General features: G+C 38.7%; 1 protein-coding gene across 4 annotated transcripts in view; it reads left to right on the forward strand.

Moving 5' to 3' along the window:
* The window catches only part of NKAIN2 (sodium/potassium transporting ATPase interacting 2), a 968,851-nt gene that overhangs the window by 142,009 nt on the left and 804,560 nt on the right, over positions 1-22,282 (forward strand). The gene's annotated exons all lie outside the window — the stretch shown is intronic.

Raw genomic sequence — 22,282 nt, forward strand, 5'->3', positions numbered from 1 at the left:
CTGTTAATATTGTATTAACAGAGCTAGATCAAACTAATCACTTTTGAAAACCCTTTAATTGTAAGGAATGATTATGCCTAATTATTATCATATGGGTTCTTCAACTCTAACATTAGTTCTTATTTTACTAATATAAATTTTAGTTTTCAGTTTAGATGTTTGTAAGTGTATCCATGTAGTATGCACTTGAATTACACTATAGGAACAATCTACTGAGTGTTATAATTTATTCCTAGAGGAATTGGGTCCTTAATATGCCATTGTTTAGTATACTACTCAGAAAGACAACTTTTTTCTTAAAATAATTAAGAAGATAGGAGATTAACATACAATTTAAAAATTAAATTCTTTATATTAATGTTAGNCTCAGAAAGACAACTTTTTTCTTAAAATAATTAAGAAGATAGGAGATTAACATACAATTTAAAAATTAAATTTTTTATATTAATGTTTGTTTTTATTACGTGATTCTTTTCACTGAAATTCTAGTCAGTTAAAATATTTAATGGGGGCATGATGCTATCATGTTTCATTTGGATTGATTGGGTTTTATGGAAGGAAAATATATGGGTAATATTTGTAATGTACAATGTGTCACGATACTGATAATATTTTTAGGAGTGGAAGGGATATTTGCTGCTAGCGTGTCTTCTCTTAATCATAGCCGTTGTCTTTCCAAATTTCTGACCCTGAAAAGGCAGAACCAGGAGACATTTTAGGGTCTCAGCTTCCCAATACTTTCCAATACTTCCCAAGAGTGTTGGAGGGTACTCTTAAGACCCTTTTGAGTGCTGCTGTACCTGGAAAGTTGAGAGCGCTTTTGTAGGAAAAAAATAAGTTGCAAGTCATCAGAAGTCATTAGAAGAAATAGGTTAAGTGAACCTGAAACTATATATCATCCCATCCTTTGTCCTCATTCCCATGGAAGCTATAGGAAACTCCTGTGAGATGAGTGAGTCTGGGGACAGAGATCTCTACTCTGTTCACCTCTCTCCGCATGGAGCCATCTGTCACTCCCTGGCCATCGGAGTCTGTCTGATGGAGGAATTAATATCTGAATCTCCCTAATTTTGGATTTAAACTTCCTCAAGTTGGATTTAATGTTGTTTCAGAGTAGCTACCTTCTCTGTTCAGTTACCTTTCTCTTTGAACCAGGGGATGCTGGACGTGCCAGATTTGAATATTGGCCCCATTGAAATTAGACTAAATTCACATTTTCTTCATACATAGCTCGTAAGGCTTTCCTTGGCCTGGCCTTGCCCACCAGCTCGTCTCCAAATGCCATCTCCAGTTCTTTACTGTGCCCCAGCAGGAAATAATTGAATACAAATAGAAAACTGATTAATATACTGTACAAATTTATCTGATGACAACTATAAAATTCCTTCGTCTGCCAGTCAACATATCCTATTGGCTCTACCTTCAAGAATTTTCCTGATCCGCNTACTGTGCCCCAGCAGGAAATAATTGAATACAAATAGAAAACTGATTAATATACTGTACAAATTTATCTGATGACAACTATAAAATTCCTTCGTCTGCCAGTCAACATATCCTATTGGCTCTACCTTCAAGAATTTTCCTGATCCAACAGCTCCTTTCTGTATCACAGCACTTATGTTAGTTCAGCTCCTACTGTCTTTCTCCTGAACTTCTGCAGTTGCCATGCTTTCCATGTTCTTCCTGGTCTCTGTCTCCCACCGTATAGAACAAGGGATCTTTTAGGAACATAATCATACCATGCCATGCATTTGAGGAGAATCCCCCCGTGGCTTCAAATTGCACATTGCTCTTCTCTGTGTCCTACAAAATCCTAAAAGATTATGCTTCTGTCTTCTCATCTCACTTCTTAATACTCTCTGTCACTCCAGTCCAGCCAGGTGGTCTTGGCCATTCTTGCAATAGGAGCATTCCAATTGTTCTTTCAACTAGAATATTTTTACCCTGCACCTTTACTCTGACTCTGTTCTCTACTCAGATGTCTTCTCCTCAGAGGGCCTTCGCAAACCACTGTTATCTAAAACCGTGCCCCGTGTTCCGTCAGCCTGTGTTGCCTACCCTATTATGTATTTCCTCATCTATATAATTGCCTTGTATATAAGTTTCTGGAAGGCAGGGGTGTGGGAAGCATTGTTTACCTTATCCTTAGAGCTTACGAGAGTGCCCACCATGTGATTAGCCTATCAATAAATATTTGTGAAGTGAATGACTAAATGTTTATTTTCACAAATGGGAAGAAACGAAATATGCTATAGATGAGATAAGAAATTACAAATGGCCAATAATTTCCTTGGCAGTTATTGGCTACTGTTCTTGAATATGTGGCTTACATTAATGAGATATTTTCTTTGAGACCAACCTCATTGAAGCTGTTACTCCTAGGTAGTTAGTTGAAAGGTTTACTCAAGTTGTCAGCATGAAGATTTGGGGGCTGGGGACTGGGAGAAGGAGATGATATGGGGAAGAAAGAGTTTATGAGAGGGAATTTATATAAACAGTGGGTCAGTGGGTCTAGAAAATGAGCCAGGTTTTGCCAGGTATCTATATGGCAGAATTAGAGGATGGCATTTTCCCTTTGGGACCATTTAATATATTAATGCTGCCGGTCTTGAACTTGTTCTGGCCTCATGAAGTCAATTTGTCTCTCTGAGTGCCTCCTTGAAGATTATGGGGCCACTGTGGAGTTAGTTGTTTGCCCTGTGCACAGAGCGGAGGCAGAAGGCACTTAGCCAGAGGCCCTTGGCTCCCTGCACGTGGCCGTCCTGCTCTGCCAGGAGCCCTTTAGGTGACTGGGGAGATAAAAGAGAAATGAGAAACACAGATTTAATACTGCAACCACTGTACTCACTTTACAGTGCTTATTTTGAGAAAGTGGTTGTAAAAATAATTTCTTATATGTCCTTGAACATGATATTCCTTCAGTTTCTATTGTGATTGCCGAACGGGTATATTCATACTCCTTTCTAAATGAAGAAATGGATTCTCTAGCTTAAATTGGATTTTGTGTTTTTTAAACCTGTTAACACCATGCATAGCGAAGAAATATATTAATTGAACTATGAAAATACTTGCTAACTCCCTGTCTAACTCAGGTTCAAATGACTCCAGCAGCTAGGGAAATGAGATTCCCCCCCCCAAAAGAAATATTGTCTTAGCTCATACAGCTATAACAAAATATCATGACGTGGGTGGCTTATAAAGAATAGAATTTATTTTTCAGGGTTCTTAAGGCTGGGGAGTACAAGATTAAGGTTCCTGCTGATTTGGTGTCACTTCTTGGTTCACAGGTGGCCATCTTCTTGCTGAGTCCTGATGTGGTGGAAGGGACAAGAGAGCTCTTTGGGGTTTCTATTATAAAGACACTAGTCTCATTCAAGAGGGTTCCACTCATATGAACTGGTTACTTCCCGAAGGCCCTACCTCCTAATACAGTCACACTGGGGGCTAGGATTTCAACATAGGAAGTTTAGGGGGAGGATGCAAACATTCAGTCTGTAGTACATGTTTCTCTTGATCTGTCTTTTTCTCCCTTACCTTTAACACTAGAGGCATGAATAAGACATAATTCATGATCAGGAGGGGGAGGGGTGGATAGAGAGGGAGAGAGAAACTCTAAGCAGACTCTGGGCTACGCCTGAGCCCAGTGCAGGGCTTGCTCTCATGACCCAGCGATCACGACCTGAGTCGAAACCATGAGTCCAGTGCTTAACCCACTGTATCACCCACCCAAGCACCCCTAATTCTGTTCTTTCGAGAAAACATTTTCAGCTCAAGACTAGGCAGCACATCCAATTACAGATACCTGTAAGCTGGGATGGGCTTATGGCCATCCTCTGCTATCTCTGACTGGAAATTAATGCATTCATCTCACATCTGGGTCTCATTCATGTCTCCACACTGCAAGTGTGCTCAAAGAGCCCTCGCTGTTGTCAGTCACTTTGGGGAGGGACCACTCCTCCTCCAGATTTTCTCTGTTCCTTCTCCCTGAAGCAACTCGGGAATGTCTGCATGACTAGATAGGCTTCTCTAGGAAGCTCTGGCTGTCTATCCAGAGAGTTCCTTCTTCAGAGTGCTCGGCTAGATTTGGGGAGCACAGAAGAGGCCCTGACGCAGGTGTATGCCTCCTTGACAGATCTTGAAATGAGGTCTTTACATCATTTCAACTCCAAGGTCCTCTTAAGGGCCTTTTGAACAGCTCCTCTCCTCCACACCATGACCCGCTCATGTGCTCTCCCCTGCTTTTATGCCTGGGCTGCACGCACTGATCATATGTTTTTATTAGGTGGGAGGGAACAGGGCTCCAGCCTTGTAAGGTGAAGGTTCTTATAAGGTCAGAGGCCCACACCAGGTCAGGACAGAGAGAAATGTGCCTTTAACTCTAGTTCATACTTCAATAATAATAAGGATAATTAAAGAAAGAGTTGTGAGTAGCTTTATAGTTAGAAATAATTGACTGTCTTTTCCTAACATGGCACTGGTGGTGTTAGAGGCACGTGTGGCAGAGGCAAAGCAGACGTGTGTGTCTCTCCCCTTGCACAGTTCTGTAGCCTGCCATTGTAGCTATTGCACTTGGCGACAGGAAGTGCACCTTGGCAGCCGTAAATGTGGCAGTGACATTCTAGTAAAAAAGACAAAGCAGAAGGGAAAAAAAAAAAACCCCAAAAACCTCACAATGCCATAAATGCACTGAGTTTCCTCCTGTGTCCCATTTTCTACAACAACAACAAAATAAGTCTTAAAACTATATAAAGCCTTGCTTGTCCTATACTACTATTATTCTTGATTCCTTAAATACTTGTGTGGCTATAATCAAACTTGTTTAAAGCTCACGTGCTCGTGGGCTAGAGAAACACTTTAGAAGAAATGTGAACAATCAAAGCACAATTGCCAGCATATTATTATTGGTATTTTTCAGCATGATGCAGTTTCTGTGCTAGTCGACTCCCCTTTCTGAACATTTTATGTGTGTAGGCATATGCAAGTCCAAAGCCCTAATAGAATTCTTATCATGTCAGACTTGAGCTATATTTACTTGCCAGAATATTCATAATATTAGGTGCTTTGTGCAAACTGTTTTATTTTGTAGCTGAGATTGTATTGGAGAGATGATGGTTTGATCCAAAATGACCATTGCAACTTACTGTTTGTTGGAATGATACAATGCATGTTTTTCTGTTAGATAACAGATAAGGACACATTTTTAACATCTGATAATAAAGCTTTCCCCCTTTCTACAACTTCTTATATTATTGTGTCAATATTGATGAGTGTTGGTGTTGAGTCTGTAGTTAAGGGTTGAAATAATACTTCACAAGCTTTAGCTTTACACCAACCCAAATATCAGGCAAACCATCTTTTGCCCATGCTTCTCACATAGTGTCCTGTCTTATCCCATTTCGTTCTCTGTACACACACACATGAGAATGGACCCTTGAAAATTCTGCTTGTGCAATATGAAATAGAATTTATTCAAGATCGGTTGTTCAAGAAGAAACTGGTCCTTTACGCTAAATCAGGGACCCCATATCAGTACATGTTCTAACTCTTCAGCCCTTGGTAGACCAGCAGGCTAACTTATTTTAAAGTTCTGCAAATCACAGCTGATCTGTTAAATGGAAATATATATATTCTGTAGAAAATACACAGGAATAAAGGGTATAAAGATATGATTTAATTTTAAATAAGTAGTCAATACAAAAACCAATGAGAGTGCTCTGGATGAAAGGATGATTAAATATATAATCTGTTTGAAATCATATAGAAAAAAATGGAATGAACATGTTAAAAGACTTCTATAATTACATTATATCTCAACAACAGCATCTTTTAGACTGTATTATTACACAGTAGACAAACTGAAAAAAAAACTTTTATTGGTTATCCCAAGAGCTATAAACATTTTTTTTAAAGATTTTATTTATTTATTCGACAGAGATAGAGACAGCCAGGGAGAGGGAACACAAGCAGGGGGAGCAGGAGAGGAAGAAGCAGTCTCATAGCGGAGGAGCCTGATATGGGGCTCAATCCCATAACGCCGGGATCACGCCCTGAGCCGAAGGCAGACGCTTAACCGCTGTTGCCCCTAAACATTTTNAGCCTGATATGGGGCTCAATCCCATAACGCCGGGATCACGCCCTGAGCCGAAGGCAGACGCTTAACCGCTGTTGCCCCTAATAAACATTTTGTTTTTATTTTGGTGATACATATATACAATTAATACAAGAGTAATATTAAAATGGAGGTTTAGTTTTTCCCAATAAAAGGCTATACTTATGCATATTTGTTTTTCATATGTTTATATATGTATATATGAAATGGGTTGCCAGATTGAGTATAACTTTTTCCTATTAGAAATTTAACATGTTTCTTAGAAATTGGCTAATACAGGGGCACCGAGGTGGCTTAGTCTGTTAAGTATCTGACTCTTGATTTTAGCTCAGGAAAAGATCTCAGGGTCGTGAGATTGAGCCCTGTATCGGGCTCTGTGCTGGGCATGGAGCCTGCTTGGGATCCTCTCTCTCCCTCTCCCTCTCTCCCTTGGGGGAACCACAAGAAATTGGCTAATACAGACAATTAAATTTTATTTATGCTAATATAATCATCCAGCACTCATTACTATATTATATATATAATGTATATGTACTGTATATAATCACAAAGCCATATGGTACCTAATATGCATGTATATACATGGGATACATACATGTTTATATGTATAGATACCTACACATAATGTTTATATATAACCTAGCTGAAATATAGTTTAAAGACATCATTATTTGACTAGCATTATTTCAAAACCACTGGTGACTACACAGTCAATTATTTTAAGGATATATGTGCAGAGATTAAAGTATAATTTTATAACATAGTTGAAGTATGTCAGTAGGAGCTTTATTGAAATTAGTACTTGGAAAAGATAATTTAAAAAAATAAAACCATATAAATCTATCAACAGCTTAGATGTTCATGTTATTTTATCTCTTTTTATACTAGATTTTAATAAAAAACGAAAAGATAAAGTTCTTTTTATATGCACTCTAGGCATTTTATAATTAATTCTAAGACAAGTGGACATAAACATCTTATTTAGTTATCTTAATGATAACCTCTAACAGTATCATACCAATCAAAAACTTAGTTTTTATTTTAAAATCTTATGTACTCTGGAAGAATAAGTGGGTTTTCATTTGGGTATTTTGGAACATCGACTGGGGTAATGGTATATTGCTAGTCTAGCATTCGTGTCTGAAGAAAAGCCTCTGATGGGGGCATTAATGAATTTCGAGAGGGCACATTTGACTGTCACCATTTCAAAGTCAGATGCTTTCCCATTTCCTTATCTCTCCTTTCCCAGCTATTTAGAATCAATGATTTTTTTTTTTTTCTGAGTCCTTTTAACCTTATTTGTATTTTCAGTTTCTACTCTCTTTTGGACTTACAGGTGTTCTGAGACTGTAATCATTTGTGCATAATGTTGGGCAGTTTCTGCTTTTACCATTTATCATTTTTCCATTCCCCTCCTTCATTCCTGGCTTACTGTTATTTTATTCTTGGTGCTTGGGGTTTGNATCATTTGTGCATAATGTTGGGCAGTTTCTGCTTTTACCATTTATCATTTTTCCATTCCCCTCCTTCATTCCCGGCTTACTGTTATTTTATTCTTGGTGCTTGGGGTTTGGAGTGGTGGGTGGCCTTTGCTTCATCCAGGAAGGCAANTTTTTTTTTTCTGAGTCCTTTTAACCTTATTTGTATTTTCAGTTTCTACTCTCTTTTGGACTTACAGGTGTTCTGAGACTGTAATCATTTGTGCATAATGTTGGGCAGTTTCTGCTTTTACCATTTATCATTTTTCCATTCCCCTCCTTCATTCCTGGCTTACTGTTATTTTATTCTTGGTGCTTGGGGTTTGGAGTGGTGGGTGGCCTTTGCTTCATCCAGGAAGGCAAAGTGCAAAGGGGGGGAAATAATGATCTTACTAATGTTGTCCAAGCCCTGAACTCATGCCCACCATAGCACCATCCATGTCAGGGGTGAGGATTTGTGCAGATAACCACCACTTACCAAACACACTTTTTAAGCTGCCTTTTTTGTGATCCACTTTAATCTTCTGGCTAATGTTTAATGGTTTTGTAGTGAGGGGAGAAAAGGGGGAACAGGTGAACAGATAAAACTCTTCCCTTCAAATCTTCACAAAAAAAGTCCATGTGACTATTGGAAATGAAAGGTCCCTCCTTTGAACACAGCTCAAATATCTTTGGAATGCTTCTCCTTGTTACAGAAAAATTTTGACAGAAATGACATTTTTCCAGAGAATAGTATTTCCATAGGGTAGTATTTTGGATCCTAGTTTTGAATCCTGACCCTATCCCTTTTTAGCTATGTAACTTTAGGCGAGTTACCTCATTTTTCTTAGTTATAAAATAAGCATAACAATTGTGCTTAAAATTGTGTATTACAGTGTTATGGATTTGTGCTTACAACTGTATTACAGTGTTATGGATTACAGTATTAAGTAAAAATTTTTTAAAAAAGATTTTATTTATTTGACAGAGAGAGACAGCGAGAGAGGGAACACAAGCAGGGGGAGTGTGAGAGGGAGAAGCAGGCCACCCACCAAGCAGGGAGCCTGATGCAGGGCTTGATCCCAGGACCCTGGGATCATGACCTGAGTCGAAGGCAGATGCTTAACGGCTGAGCCACCCAGGAGCCCCATGGATTAAGTAAATTAATGCTTATGAAATGTTTGGAAGAGAAATTGCAACATAGCAAACATGATAGATAGATAGATAAGGCATAGAAATTTAAAAAAAAGGAAGCAGATATTTAAGGACACTTCCAACATTTTCAAGTTCAAATATTAGATTTCCAAAATAGTCCATCTGAATTCTAAGAAACTCAATATTGTGGATTAAATATTTAAATTATGCTTATTATAGCCAGTATGTTCATTTTTAGATAGGTCAAATTTATGAGGCAACAAAGTTGTAATATTATGTGTGGTGTGCACAGTTTTATGGTGCATTTGGGCCCCTTGTATAATCAACATGTACTATTCATTTATGTCCATTTTATAGAATTAGGAATATAATGATGATATTTTAAATTATTATATAGGTCTACAGTCATTCCTCTTTGCCTTTATAGCATATTGTTGATCATATCTCTGATTTATTTGAAAAACGAATCATTGTTCANCCATAACGCCGGGATCACGCCCTGAGCCGAAGGCAGACGCTTAACCACTGTGCCACCCAGGCGCCCCTGTTATTTTATTCTTGGTGCTTGGGGTTTAGAGTGGTGGGTGGCCTTTGCTTCATCCAGGAAGGCAAAGTGCAAAGGGGGGGAAATAATGATCTTACTAATGTTGTCCAAGCCCTGAACTCATGCCCACCATAGCACCATCCATGTCAGGGGTGAGGATTTGTGCAGATAACCACCACTTACCAAACACACTTTTTAAGCTGCCTTTTTTGTGATCCACTTTAATCTTCTGGCTAATGTTTAATGGTTTTGTAGTGAGGGGAGAAAAGGGGGAACAGGTGAACAGATAAAANTGTTGTCCAAGCCCTGAACTCATGCCCACCATAGCACCATCCATGTCAGGGGTGAGGATTTGTGCAGATAACCACCACTTACCAGACACACTTTTTAAGCTCCTTTTTTGTGATCCACTTTAATCTTCTGGCTAATGTTTAATGGTTTTGGAGTGAGGGGAGAAAAGGGGGAACAGGTGAACAGATAAAACTCTTCCCTTCAAATCTTCACAAAAAAAGTCCATGTGACTATTGGAAATGAAAGGTCCCTCCTTTGAACACAGCTCAAATATCTTTGGAATGCTTCTCCTTGTTACAGAAAAATTTTGACAGAAATGACATTTTTCCAGAGAATAGTATTTCCATAGGGTAGTATTTTGGATCCTAGTTTTGAATCCTGACCCTATCCCTTTTCAGCTATGTAACTTTAGGCGAGTTACCTCATTTTTCTTAGTTATAAAATAAGCATAACAATTGTGCTTAAAATTGTGTATTACAGTGTTATGGATTTGTGCTTACAACTGTATTACAGTGTTATGGATTACAGTATTAAGTAAAAATTTTTTAAAAAAGATTTTATTTATTTGACAGAGAGAGACAGCGAGAGAGGGAACACAAGCAGGGGGAGTGTGAGAGGGAGAAGCAGGCCACCCACCAAGCAGGGAGCCTGATGCAGGGCTTGATCCCAGGACCCTGGGATCATGACCTGAGTCGAAGGCAGATGCTTAACGGCTGAGCCACCCAGGAGCCCCATGGATTAAGTAAATTAATGCTTATGAAATGTTTGGAAGAGAAATTGCAACATAGCAAACATGATAGATAGATAGATAAGGCATAGAAATTTAAAAAAAAGGAAGCAGATATTTAAGGACACTTCCAACATTTTCAAGTTCAAATATTAGATTTCCAAAATAGTCCATCTGAATTCTAAGAAGTTACTCAATATTGTGGATTAAATATTTAAATTATGCTTATTATAGCCAGTATGTTCATTTTTAGATAGGTCAAATTTATGAGGCAACAAAGTTGTAATATTATGTGTGGTGTGCACAGTTTTATGGTGCATTTGGGCCCCTTGTATAATCAACATGTACTATTCATTTATGTCCATTTTATAGAATTAGGAATATAATGATGATATTTTAAATTATTATATAGGTCTACAGTCATTCCTCTTTGCCTTTATAGCATATTGTTGATCATATCTCTGATTTATTTGAAAAACGAATCATTGTTCAGAACACAATATCCAATTACAAAATTATTCCTAGGGGAAAATACAAGCTGTTTTATGGTGTGATTTCCAAGAATGCTTTGTGGTATGAAGTAGAAATTACCTACATCAATTTTGTTTTCTTTTATTTATTTGAAAACTATCTCTGACTTTTGCTTTACCTTCTTTGTTCTGGTAGCCTAGGATTTAGTAAATAAGTCAGTATTTCATTATTATTACACGGCTGTCTATTTATCCTTTGACCTTTGTGTTGCCTCTTCTTGAACCCCCTTTAGTTCCGTTAGTTTTAATTAGTATGAATTTCTAGTGTCAGCAACATTGGATTGCTTTATAAGGCTGTACGAATGGCCTCCTATGGCTCTAATGTGTATCTTAGCCATTCCAGCTCAAATGTAGAAAAACTTTGCTTAAAAGTAGTCTCTGCTATAAAGACATAAGTTCCCCCTCATCTCTATATCATATCTCAATTTCCTCATTTTATTACTGAAAGGACATGGGGATGCAGAAAGGGCATATATAAGAGTTCCAAAAATGATAAAGGTTTGAAAAATAATTCTTAAGAGAAAATGTCAAATGGGTTTGGAGTGTTGCCCGGCTTCTTCCCTGTACTCGCATTCATCCAGTATCCACCTAGTTCTCCTTACCCCATCTGGAAGCTCAGCTTCACTCGGCTTTCTGGAACCAAGCCAGCCCACACTGAAAGCTAAATGAGCCCTGCATCCATTTCTCACCTAACAGATCCAAGCTAAACATGTTTCCTAGTCCTGTTATCTGGGCTCTTATTTTCCTTTCTTTGCTCATGTTCTTACCTTGCACCCAGCACCAGTCTCCTGTACTTTTGTCTAAATTTGAGTTCTTGCTTAGATGTATTGCTCAGGTAACCATTTTTTTCCCCAGGGTTTTATTATTACCGATTTCTGTTTTCTGCTGCCGGTCTTCCTTTTGTGCAGAATATCTGTGTCTTCCGGTGTTTGGAATATCTTGATAGCCCGTGTGGTCTTATGTTGAGAGATCCATCCACCCTTTGCCAATGGATTTCCCTGATGTGAGATCCTCCTCAGTCTTATCCTGGTCACCTATCTCATTACTGACTTCAGAGATGTCCTAAGATAGCCAGGGACGCTGAAAATCAAAACTTGAACTTGGTAGTCAAGATGTAGAAACAGTAATAAGCTTTTCAGCTAGGTGACTTTTAGTTAATAGTGAAATGGAAGATTAGAGATGTTCTTTTTTTTTTTAAATATATTTATTTATTTATTTGACAGAGAGAGAGAGAGAGAGGAGGGGGAATGGGAGAGGGAGAAGCAGGCTCCCAGTGGAGGAGCCTGATGTGGGACTCCATCCCAGAACGCCGGGATCACGCCCTGTGCTGAAGGCAGACGCTTAACGACTGAGCCACATAGGCGCCCCAGATTAGAGATGTTCTTAACAGCATTTGCAGATCTAGCTTGATTAAGAGATGGGAACTGGGAATTAAGAGATGGGAACTGGGAATTCAGGCTTGGGAAGCCTTGTACTTATCCTGTTAACCCCCCTTCCTCCATAATCACAAAACTTTGCTGTCTCCCAGTGCTGCCAACATCTTTGCTCGTAGTTCTTATCAGAGTATTCAACATTTTCTGTAACTGATATTCATTCCTTTAATTTCCCATATGCTTCATTCCCCTACTCATATCCTGTGATTAACTAAAGCTAAACTACTGCTTTATTTCCCAAATTCCTCACAATAGCCACTGTGGTGCTTTTGTTCATTTTGTTGCCTAGACTTGGAATTATTCCCTCATTTCTGGCTATCAGAATACTATTTAACTTTTGAAGCAGATTTCAAATGCCACTTTGTCCATGATTTATTTCCTCTTTTCTTGAATCAGATGTGAGCTCTTCCTCCTTTGAATTCACATAATGATTTGTTTTGGCATCATGTATTGAATCCATTCTTAAATTTTTCCTTGTGTTATTGGTATACAATAAAACACAATCTAATTAATTAGAGGGGCTCAAAACATTTTTAAATGCTAAAATACTTAACATGTTAGCATACATTATTGTGAGCTGAATACAACACGTGTAGGCAAGCCTGAGAAGCTAGTTGGCCCGTAGTTCTTAAGGAAGGGATGGCTGCTAAAAAAAAAAAAAAAAATCGCCCCACCCTGATCTTGGCTGTGGTTTGGTGCCACCTGCTGACCAGGATGTATAAAAGCTTAAATATCAGTGGGGATGATTCTGGATCCAGTGGTTGGCTGGAACTTCCTCAGAAATGGCAGCAATTTCAGAAATCTTCTCTTTGGTAAACTCTCCTTTTGTCAGCCTGATCCAGGGAACTTTTTTGGGGAGTATCCTGGGAATGCAGGGGCACTCCTCGGCTTTCTCATTTTCTGAAACTCCGTTGCTTGCCATCTTCTGCTCAGTCTTCTCCTTTCACGCCACATTTATTGTCACCCCCAGGAGAGAACTTTAATTCTAACCATGTCCGTCCTGCACTCATTTGAGAAAGAGCCTAGGCAACATGTAGGAGCCAACTGCCAATTATTTAACATGCTAATTTGCTTTACCACTAAGGTACCTTTTCATAGGATTTTACTACATGTATATTAAATACTTCTTCGGGGCAGAGGATTCTCCCTGTAATCCATCAGCGGGTAGCACAGTGCATGGATACACGTTGTGCTCAGTAGTTTGTTACTTGGGTTGAAGCAGAGACTGAGCTCTCCAAGCACGAGTTTAAAGAAGGGGGATTTTCTCAGGAAGAAGTATAGAAAAAGCTAGTGATGTCGAAATAGCAAGAATCACCAGAGGCAAGTTCCTGTGTTTGCGTAGAAAAAACACCAGAGTTGAGCAAGTCGCATAACTTTGAGCCTCATGATTATCATCTTTAAGATGCTATTTTAATGCCTACTACAGAAGGCTGTTCTTCACTCAACAAATATTTATTGATCACCTATCGTGTGCCAAGTGCTGACTATTAGGAATACTTGAGTGAAAACCACAGACATGGTTCTAGATCTCATGACATTTTTTTTCAATCTGCAAGAGGATTGTTATTTTGTGCTTCACCTGTTAAAATATTAAGGACATGGTTTACATAAATATTATAAAATCCCTCTAGTCTGAAAGAATAAAATAAATTTCTCTGGCTTTCAGGAGTGATCATTATAGGAGTATCTATACTTACATTCCCTTTCACTAAGCCCCCCAAAAGCATTTGTCCAGCTAGAGGTAAACACAGGGCTGTGTGTATGCATACTGGAATAGGCAACACCTTTGCTATGTTTTGAGAAGCATGGGGACGTTCCTCACAATTTCTCTCAAGCAACTGCCTTATCTACTTTACTAGCTCAAACTCCACGTTCAGAAAGACAGTGTTTATTTGAATGTGCACATGCGTGTATTTTAGGCCACTGCAAGCTTGGAAAGCTTTGAAAAAGGAAATATTCTTCAGGGGATAAAGCACATTAAATTATTATCAGTTATGAATATAATTAGTTTCTCTGATACTTCTCTTCATGGCACATGGCTGAGATCATTGGGTAACCAGCTAGTAATGCGCTAAGCACCAGAGTACAAACCATTTCTGTATTTAAAAACTTAAAAGTTACTCTCTTCTTACTCTACTACTCTCTCTTTTATTTTTTGATACCTTGTTCTATCAGCAATTTCAGCTTTTCATGTCCTCACTCATGTTTGAAGTATAGTTGGTCAGAACTGGTGCTGGGAGAATCTTAAGTGGGGTTTTTCACCTCTCCCTAAAGGTCTGTGTGGAGCACAGAAAGTTAATGTGGCCAATGTATCTTCACCTGGCGTTAAACACAATGATAAAAAAGTGTATGTATTTCTGTATACACATGTACTCATTATGTATGCATCATGTATACATAAACACACACACACGTGTGCATAAATACCTAAGTATGTATGTGTGTGTGTATCATGTACACATGTGTGAAGACCATATTTGTTCCTAGTGTGTCCTTTCTACTTATAAGCAACATAGCAAAATGCAGGATTGGAATTCTTTTCCTTCTTACCAAGCCGAGTCTCTCAATATGAACAAACCACCCTGAGATCCTGAAAATGCTGCGAGGAACCAGTGTGCTTGATCTCCATGGCATCACAACACTTAACTAATTGTGCCTATAAAGTGACGCTCTGAGGGGTCACTTAAGAAGAGAAGAGGGTTCAGGTGCCTCTCAGGATGTAAAATGATGAATTCTGGATGCACATTTTCAACAGATGGACACGGCATTAAGGAGGCAGCCACGAAAGGCACCAGGTGGAGGAGGCAGCGGGAAGGCAATGCCACTTGCAGGAGCACTTGACATTAATTACACCTGTTGGAGTTCTCGCCCAACCTTTTGTTTTCACATGTGTTCTCAGTATAATCACCGTGAGGAGAAAGGGAAGAGAAAAGAAGCTGAGGCTTGTAAACAGGAAAAGGAGTACTTCTCCTGTAAGAACAAGGAAAAAGGGGGTGGGGGCTTTCTCTGGCTTCCGTCCTCCAATTAATCACGTGCGCAAAACGAGAAGCCAGGGGCAGAATTACTGATGGTGGTACCGGTGACACCCTCTTGGGGCCGAACGGGACAATTTAAAAATTGACTGAGGCTGGAGTTTGCATGTAGTCGTACTACAGAAATGAAACGTGTTTTTCTGTATCTGAAGAGATTCACTATATACATTGCTCTTTTTGTATTATCTGAACACATTTAAAAAATACTTTCTTGGGCATGTGATGATTTTTTTTGCTTTTGAGTCTACATGTATTTGTGCCTGTAGAATGGGATCCTCGCTGTCCGACCAGCCGTGCCCTCGTCGACCTGCATCTTCTACTTTGTGGCTCACACTGAGGCTCCATTCATAATTATCTCCGACCGCTGCCTGAAGTTGCCTGGGTGCCTCTTGGCTTTGCTCACGGCTTTCTTTCTCCCACCAGGGCCCCTTCTCTGCTTCACAAATTTCCACTCATCATTAAATGTCAACTCAAGGGTTAAGTCTGAAACGAAGTGGTCAGTGATGATCCCCGGGCCAACCCAAGGCTCAGGACCTGTCCGTTCATCTGCAGAGAGTCTGGTATCTTGCAGTGTGCTGGGGCTGCCTCTGTCCCTCTCCACTGGGCTGGAAACTTTAGGAGGACAGTCCCAGTTCTACTCTTCTGTAAGTGTCCACCTTCCCGACTAGCCCTTCATTTCCTGCTTCTAGTGTCTGAATCAATGTGATTTGAATAAAGACTGGATTGCCTTCACCTGTAGGTATAGGCCTCGCCACTACAAAGCAATGATAGCATTATCTGGCTATCTTTTGGAAAAATAAGACATGGCTTTCAAAATTATCAACTGCCTTTAGGTTTTGCTCCCTTTTCAGTGAGGCTCACCATTATTACTACTCCGTTAAACCCACCAACCACCTCCGTTATCTCTTTAAAAATGTATGCATGGGGAAAATTTTGCTCATTCTGGTATGGTGTAATGTGCAGTGTAACACGTATTTTCATGATGAGGAGGGGGCATTGTTCAAAAGAGAGATCTATTGAAACGAAGGAAAAGGGAATAGAGATAAATATAGTTTGTGGAGAAAGGGGTTTGTAACAATGCATTCAGCTGCTAATAAACAGAAACTTAACTAAGGGGAGAGGATGAATTTTCTCACCAACCAGAAGACTGGCACACATTTATGCACACATAAATGAGGGCGTATTTGCACCAGCTCAATAATGTCAAAGCCAGGGCAGTTTCCTTGGTGTTGTTTTTGGTTTTTTTCCTGATGGTTTCAAGATGCCTGCCAGAGCTCCAGATATCATGCCCATGTTCAGATGGTAACAGAACATAGAGAGTTGCACAGGGACCTGTAGCCTGTTTCTCAGGAAAGCAAGAGCTTTATCAGAATTCACTCTAGAGCTGCCAGTGTTTAAAGGGGCATATCAGTGTCACATGGGCTCTTCTAGATGCAAAGGAAACTAGAGACAGGGAAGATTTTGCTTTCTCAGACTCTAGTGGAGGGAAGAGGGACAAAAGGTGATTTGGGATGGATTTTCGGTTACCCACTCAGCAGTGTCTGCCACAAAAACAAAATGTATAGAATTGTCCAATCAGTATCTTGTACACCTGAAACTAATACAACACTGTATGTTAATTATATTTGAATAAGAAAGGGATTAGGGGCACCCGGGTAGCCTGGTGGGTTGAGCATCGGACTCTTGGTTTCGGCTCAGGTTGTGATCTCAGGGTCTCGGGATCGCCCAGCATTGGGGAGATTGCTTCTCTCCGTCTACCTCTGCCCCTCCACCTGCTCAGTCTTTCTAAAGTAAATAAATAAAAGTCTTTTTTAAAGAAAGGATTTAAATTAAAAAACATGAATTGACCAAAGTAAATAAACTGAAAGAAGACATTAACTTATGGAAGGATACATGAGAAAAATGAATAATTCCATCATAGAATGAAATAATACATAATTGATAAAACTGCATATGCTAAATATCTGTGTGTGAATCAAATCCATAGTATCAAAAACAAAGTGTAGGGTGATGAGAAAGCAGATTGGTTCAATATTATACTACTCTTAAAATTAAAAACACACAAAGCGATAGTGATTTCTTAAATTGATATGCTTGAGTATAAAAGTATCAAACCAGACTGGAAGCCACATATCACATTCAGCCTAGTGATTGCCCTCTTTGGGAAGGAAGAGTGTTAACAGAACTGGGGAGAGGAACCAATGAGACTTCAACATTATTTGCAGAGTTTCACATCTATCATAAAAAACAATGTGCGACTAGTGTGTATATGGGAGTTTGTTGTAGACACTTTTTGTGTATTGTTAAGGAAAAGAAGTAGAGTTGAAATTTAGTTATATTACTGAAAATATATTTAAAGGAATATAAAATGAAAACACAGGTGGGACTCTCATTGTCACAAAGGCTTGGACACTTACCTCAGCAAACAGTACAGAAAAAGAAGACCCAGAATCAGCCCTTGACTCCCTTTTTTTAGCTAACTGTCTTTGAACTTCAGTTTTCTCATTTGAGAGATGAGGATTTTGTGTTAGGTTTATTTTTTTCTCCATTCTTTAGCAGTATTGATCTTTCAAGAACATTAGTCATTTTGTAATAAGACATGGTTTAAAAAATCCTTACTGTTTTTGAGTAATAAGCCATAGTGATTATATGTTTTATAAAGTATCAAAATTGGTCATTTATTTGGTTCATATTCATTAAATACCTACTAAATGCCTATACACAAGATGTTTTAGCATTGGGAATATGGCATAAACAAAGAAAAAGTTCCTATTCTGAAGAAGATCATATTCTAGTTGAGCAAGATAGATAGAGTACATACATAGTAATAAGTGCTGCCATAAAGCAAAATACAGTGAGATTAGAGAGCCCTTGGGAGAGGATGGCAGCAGAGCTAATGCTGTTTTGGATAAAGTTTCTCTAACAAGGGGATAGTAAGCATAGAGAGAATATAAAAATAAAATATTTTCCCAAGTAGTGTTTGTCAGGAATAATTTTAACTGTGTGTATGTGTGTGTGTGTGTTATATCTTCTTTCTAATAGTGCCCTGTTTTAATATGGGTTTCTATATGCTTCATTGGTGTTTGCTCTTTCTCATTGCACACACACTGCTTCTCCTGTCCTGTTGAGGTGGACACTGCTTTCTAGTTAATCTCTTTGTGCAGTTTGGATGGATACCTGGAATTTGATCCTTGCATATTTGACATTGTAGGCTGATATTTCTGAAATACTACGGTAAGAATTTCTCTTTTAGGAAAGCTTTTTGTCCTTATCACATCTGTATTAAGCAGTCACGGGATGTACAGTGTTGGCTGGTGTTGGGAGGATTGGGAGGATTTTCAGCGATCTCCTGCCTCCTGGACAAGTGAAATATAATGAGATCCAAATAGGTTACATGTCCATTTTCCACTTGAAAGTTTAGCTATTGTATAAGAAGATTGATATGGTTGAAAGTTGATATATTCCTAAAAAGTTGTTAGAAAGGGGCTTTAAAAGTTAATTGTATTCTGAAACAGTCTGGACAACTAACATACATTATTATCCAGATTTGATCAATGTGAATTTTTATGTCTTTGATTTGAGGTCATCACAGACTCAAGGGGTTCTTGTGAAAAATAGCACAGTGGAAGGTTAATTGCAAAATGAAGAGGTCTTACTTTACTGTGAAAATTGGCAATTGGAACGAAGGTTTAAGCATCTGAGTGAGAATACTGCCACTTAGCCCAGTGTCTGGAACAGGGATATCATTGGAAGACTGGAAAAAAAAATTGTAATTGAATGGTGGGACTCTTTGGAAGTTGTGGAAAGCTTTATAAGAGCACAGTGTTAGCTTCGAGTAAGTCCCCCCCCGACCCATTAATATTGGCACAACTTTGTTCCTACTCAGAAAATATCCATGAGTGTTAAAACCCTCAAGCGTTTTCATAAGCCTATATATAGTATTTTTCCTATTTGTACCTACACCATTTACTCTTTGGCTTCTAGACATAGGCCCCCTTCCCTGCTGTGCAGATCATAGGATTGTAAATTTTGGCCTATCATAGATGTACAGCTGTTGTGAGGTCTATATAGATGACAGAATACACATACAGCACTTAGAATAGTGTCTGATACATGGTAAGCACACAGTATCTGTTAAATGAATATTATTAATCAAACCAGGGGCTTAATACTATCAAAATCAGAGATCAATATATTTTATAACTTCTATATTTGCTGCCAGATTTTTATTTGCTCCGCAGATACCAAAACAAATGTTGTCTGTTGGAGAAATCTGACATTTAAAAAATTGATCCAGGAGAGTTCTGGCTTCATCTCTAAGCAGTCTTTCTGTTGTAGTGTAAACTGATCAGAGGGCTGTTCTCTCCCAAATACATCATTCCTGCTGAAAACCATGAGGTCTAATTTCACCACCAGAATTTACAGTTTTCTGTCTCTGCATGCATGCACATGGTTAAACTATATTCTACCCCTGAAAGCTAACGGCGCATATATATATTAGTCAAAAACACCATGTTAAATAAAATATTCTTGAAAGAATTAAAGAAAGGCTAGGATTTGAGAATTGAGGTGAGGAGGGAAAGAAATGGGAAGACACCAGGAGAGAGGGAAGAGAGACTAAAAAAGCAGAAGGGAAGGCATTGAGCCTCATACAGCCTACATCTTTCTTGCGTCTGGAGCAGTCCCTGGCTGTGTTTATAGAACAGAGGATGGTTACTGGTTACCAGCTAAGGATTCAAGTTGAAGATTCCTAGTCATCACATTCACAGATAAAGATCAGAGTTTATCACCATAGCAGGACTGTAATTTACTTCCTGGGTGTCTGCCTATTCATAACCCCAGATTCACAGTTTTTATTCACAGAATACAATGAGTTGTTCCACCATATTTATGAATCCAGCTGTTGTGTTTGATTCTTAGCCAGAAATGTTTGAAGAACTGTTAAAGGATAGAACTTTCCTTATGGAACTCAATGATGTGGTAGAGTCAGAGCCCTAAAATAAAGGGGAGCTATTTAGAAAAGAGGACCTATTTTTTTAAAATTTTTATTTATTTATTTGACACACACAGACAGAGGGAGAGGGCAAGCAGAAGCAGGGGGAGTGGCAGGCCAGGGAGAAGCAGACTCCCTGCTGAGCAAGGTGCCTGATGAGGGGCTCGACCCCAGGATCTTAGGATCATGACCTGAGCCAAAGGCAGCCACCCAATCGACTGAGCCACTCAGGTGCCCCAAAACCTATTTTTTTTTTAAAGGAAGGAGGCTTATGCTAAAAAAATCAAGTTAGGAAAGAAAAAATTCCACGGAAAGTTTTGATTTTGTGTCTAAAAGACATGAAACTTTTTGTTCAGAAAAAAGAAAGAAAAGTGAAAGTAGAAGTGCTTTCATATAAATGATGAAAATGAATCTGTAATAGTTATCCACTCATCTATAGAGAATGTTATTAGATCAGAATGAGAACATCCTAATAAGGAAAGGATATTGAATAGGTAAGTTATGAAGCATTACAGGATGCAAAAAAATGGTCTGGATGGTGTACAGCTGCTTGAGGCGAGTGCCCCTGCAACTTCCGAAATTAGCGGAACTGCAATTCCTCTAAAAGGAAAGGATATTTTCCCTTAGAGTTGAAAAAAGTCAAGAAATAAGGTCTTTTTTGGTTGAAACCTTGAAGTAAGGTAGCAGTAGGCTTTATTGCTTCTTGCTGTGTTTCTTTTTCCTTTAGATTAAAAGTATATATGTTCAAGGGGAAATGACTGCCTCTGTTCAAATAAGAATTACCATGCTTCTTCCAAGTATATTCTTTTAGTGGCTTCGATAGAGGCTCTGAAGTCTTCAATGGGGACTGTAGACTGCACACACGAGTATCAGATTCTGTGAATAACAGGAGGCAAAAACCCCATGTCAAAACGTAAGTATTGGCTCATTGGTTGGGGAGTTTTCTGCAGGTGTAGGCAAAAGGTGGGCCACTGAATTAAAGAATGTGCTTTTCAGAATACTCAGATCTTGCAGGGAAAGGTCAGCCAACTCAGGTAAGATTATACAACTGAAGGGCAGCATGTCCGTGGGGACCCCCAAAAGGGACTTGATATTATGGTAGACATCTCCCATTTTCTAAGAAAATTCTAACAGAACTTGGAGAAGACCAAGTGTATTGCCTACATACCTCTTACTGACACTGTCCTGCTGCTCAGAGTGTGTGTCCTGCAAAGGTAGAGCACGAATGAAATGTTGGTGTGCGCGACCTCTACAGCTCCCCGTCATTAAAGAATTAATTTTCTGGACCGGAAGCCATTTCTTTCCTCACTTGAGCTTATGTTTAGTTATTAAGAGGAAGGGAGAAGAAAATCTTAAAAAGAGAAGCAGAAAGTAAAGTTATTAACCTGTCTTGCCAAAAACCTATTCCAAGTAATAAGGAAAATGTTAAACTACCCCTTAGGTATTTTTTTCTATAAGGTTAAACAGATAAAATAAAATAAAATAATACCCTTTTAAGAAGTGACAGTTGGTGAATAAACTGGGTTTTGAAGAAATATTATAATATATTTTTAAAGGGAATATAAATGCTCAGTGAACCCATTACTCAGTTTATGTTTCTTTTTTTTTTTTTTACTTGAATTAAAAAAATGTATGGCATTTATTTCCATGTGGATAAGAAACAGTGTAAATGAATATTCTCATATACTGGAAGAGCTTTTTGAAGCACTATAACTTTAATCATGGATAAAAAATACCATTTTATAGAAAGAACTTTTAGAAAAGTTACGGGTCTATACACTATTAGGTTTCTCCAGAGAAACAGAACCAATAGGATGTGTATATATGTGTGTGTGTGTGTGTGTGTGTGTGTGTGTGTATACACATACAAGGGATTGATTATAAAGAATTGGCTTATGTGAACACTGGGCCTGGTGAGTTTGAAATCCGCAGTGTGGGCTGGCAGGCTGGAGATCCGGGATAGTCAGTGGTGCAGTTACAGTCCATAGGCAGTTAGCTAGAGAATTCCCTC

The sequence above is a fragment of the Ailuropoda melanoleuca genome, chromosome 10 (assembly GCF_002007445.2).
Source record: "Ailuropoda melanoleuca isolate Jingjing chromosome 10, ASM200744v2, whole genome shotgun sequence".
Classification (NCBI taxonomy): Eukaryota; Metazoa; Chordata; class Mammalia; order Carnivora; family Ursidae; genus Ailuropoda; species Ailuropoda melanoleuca.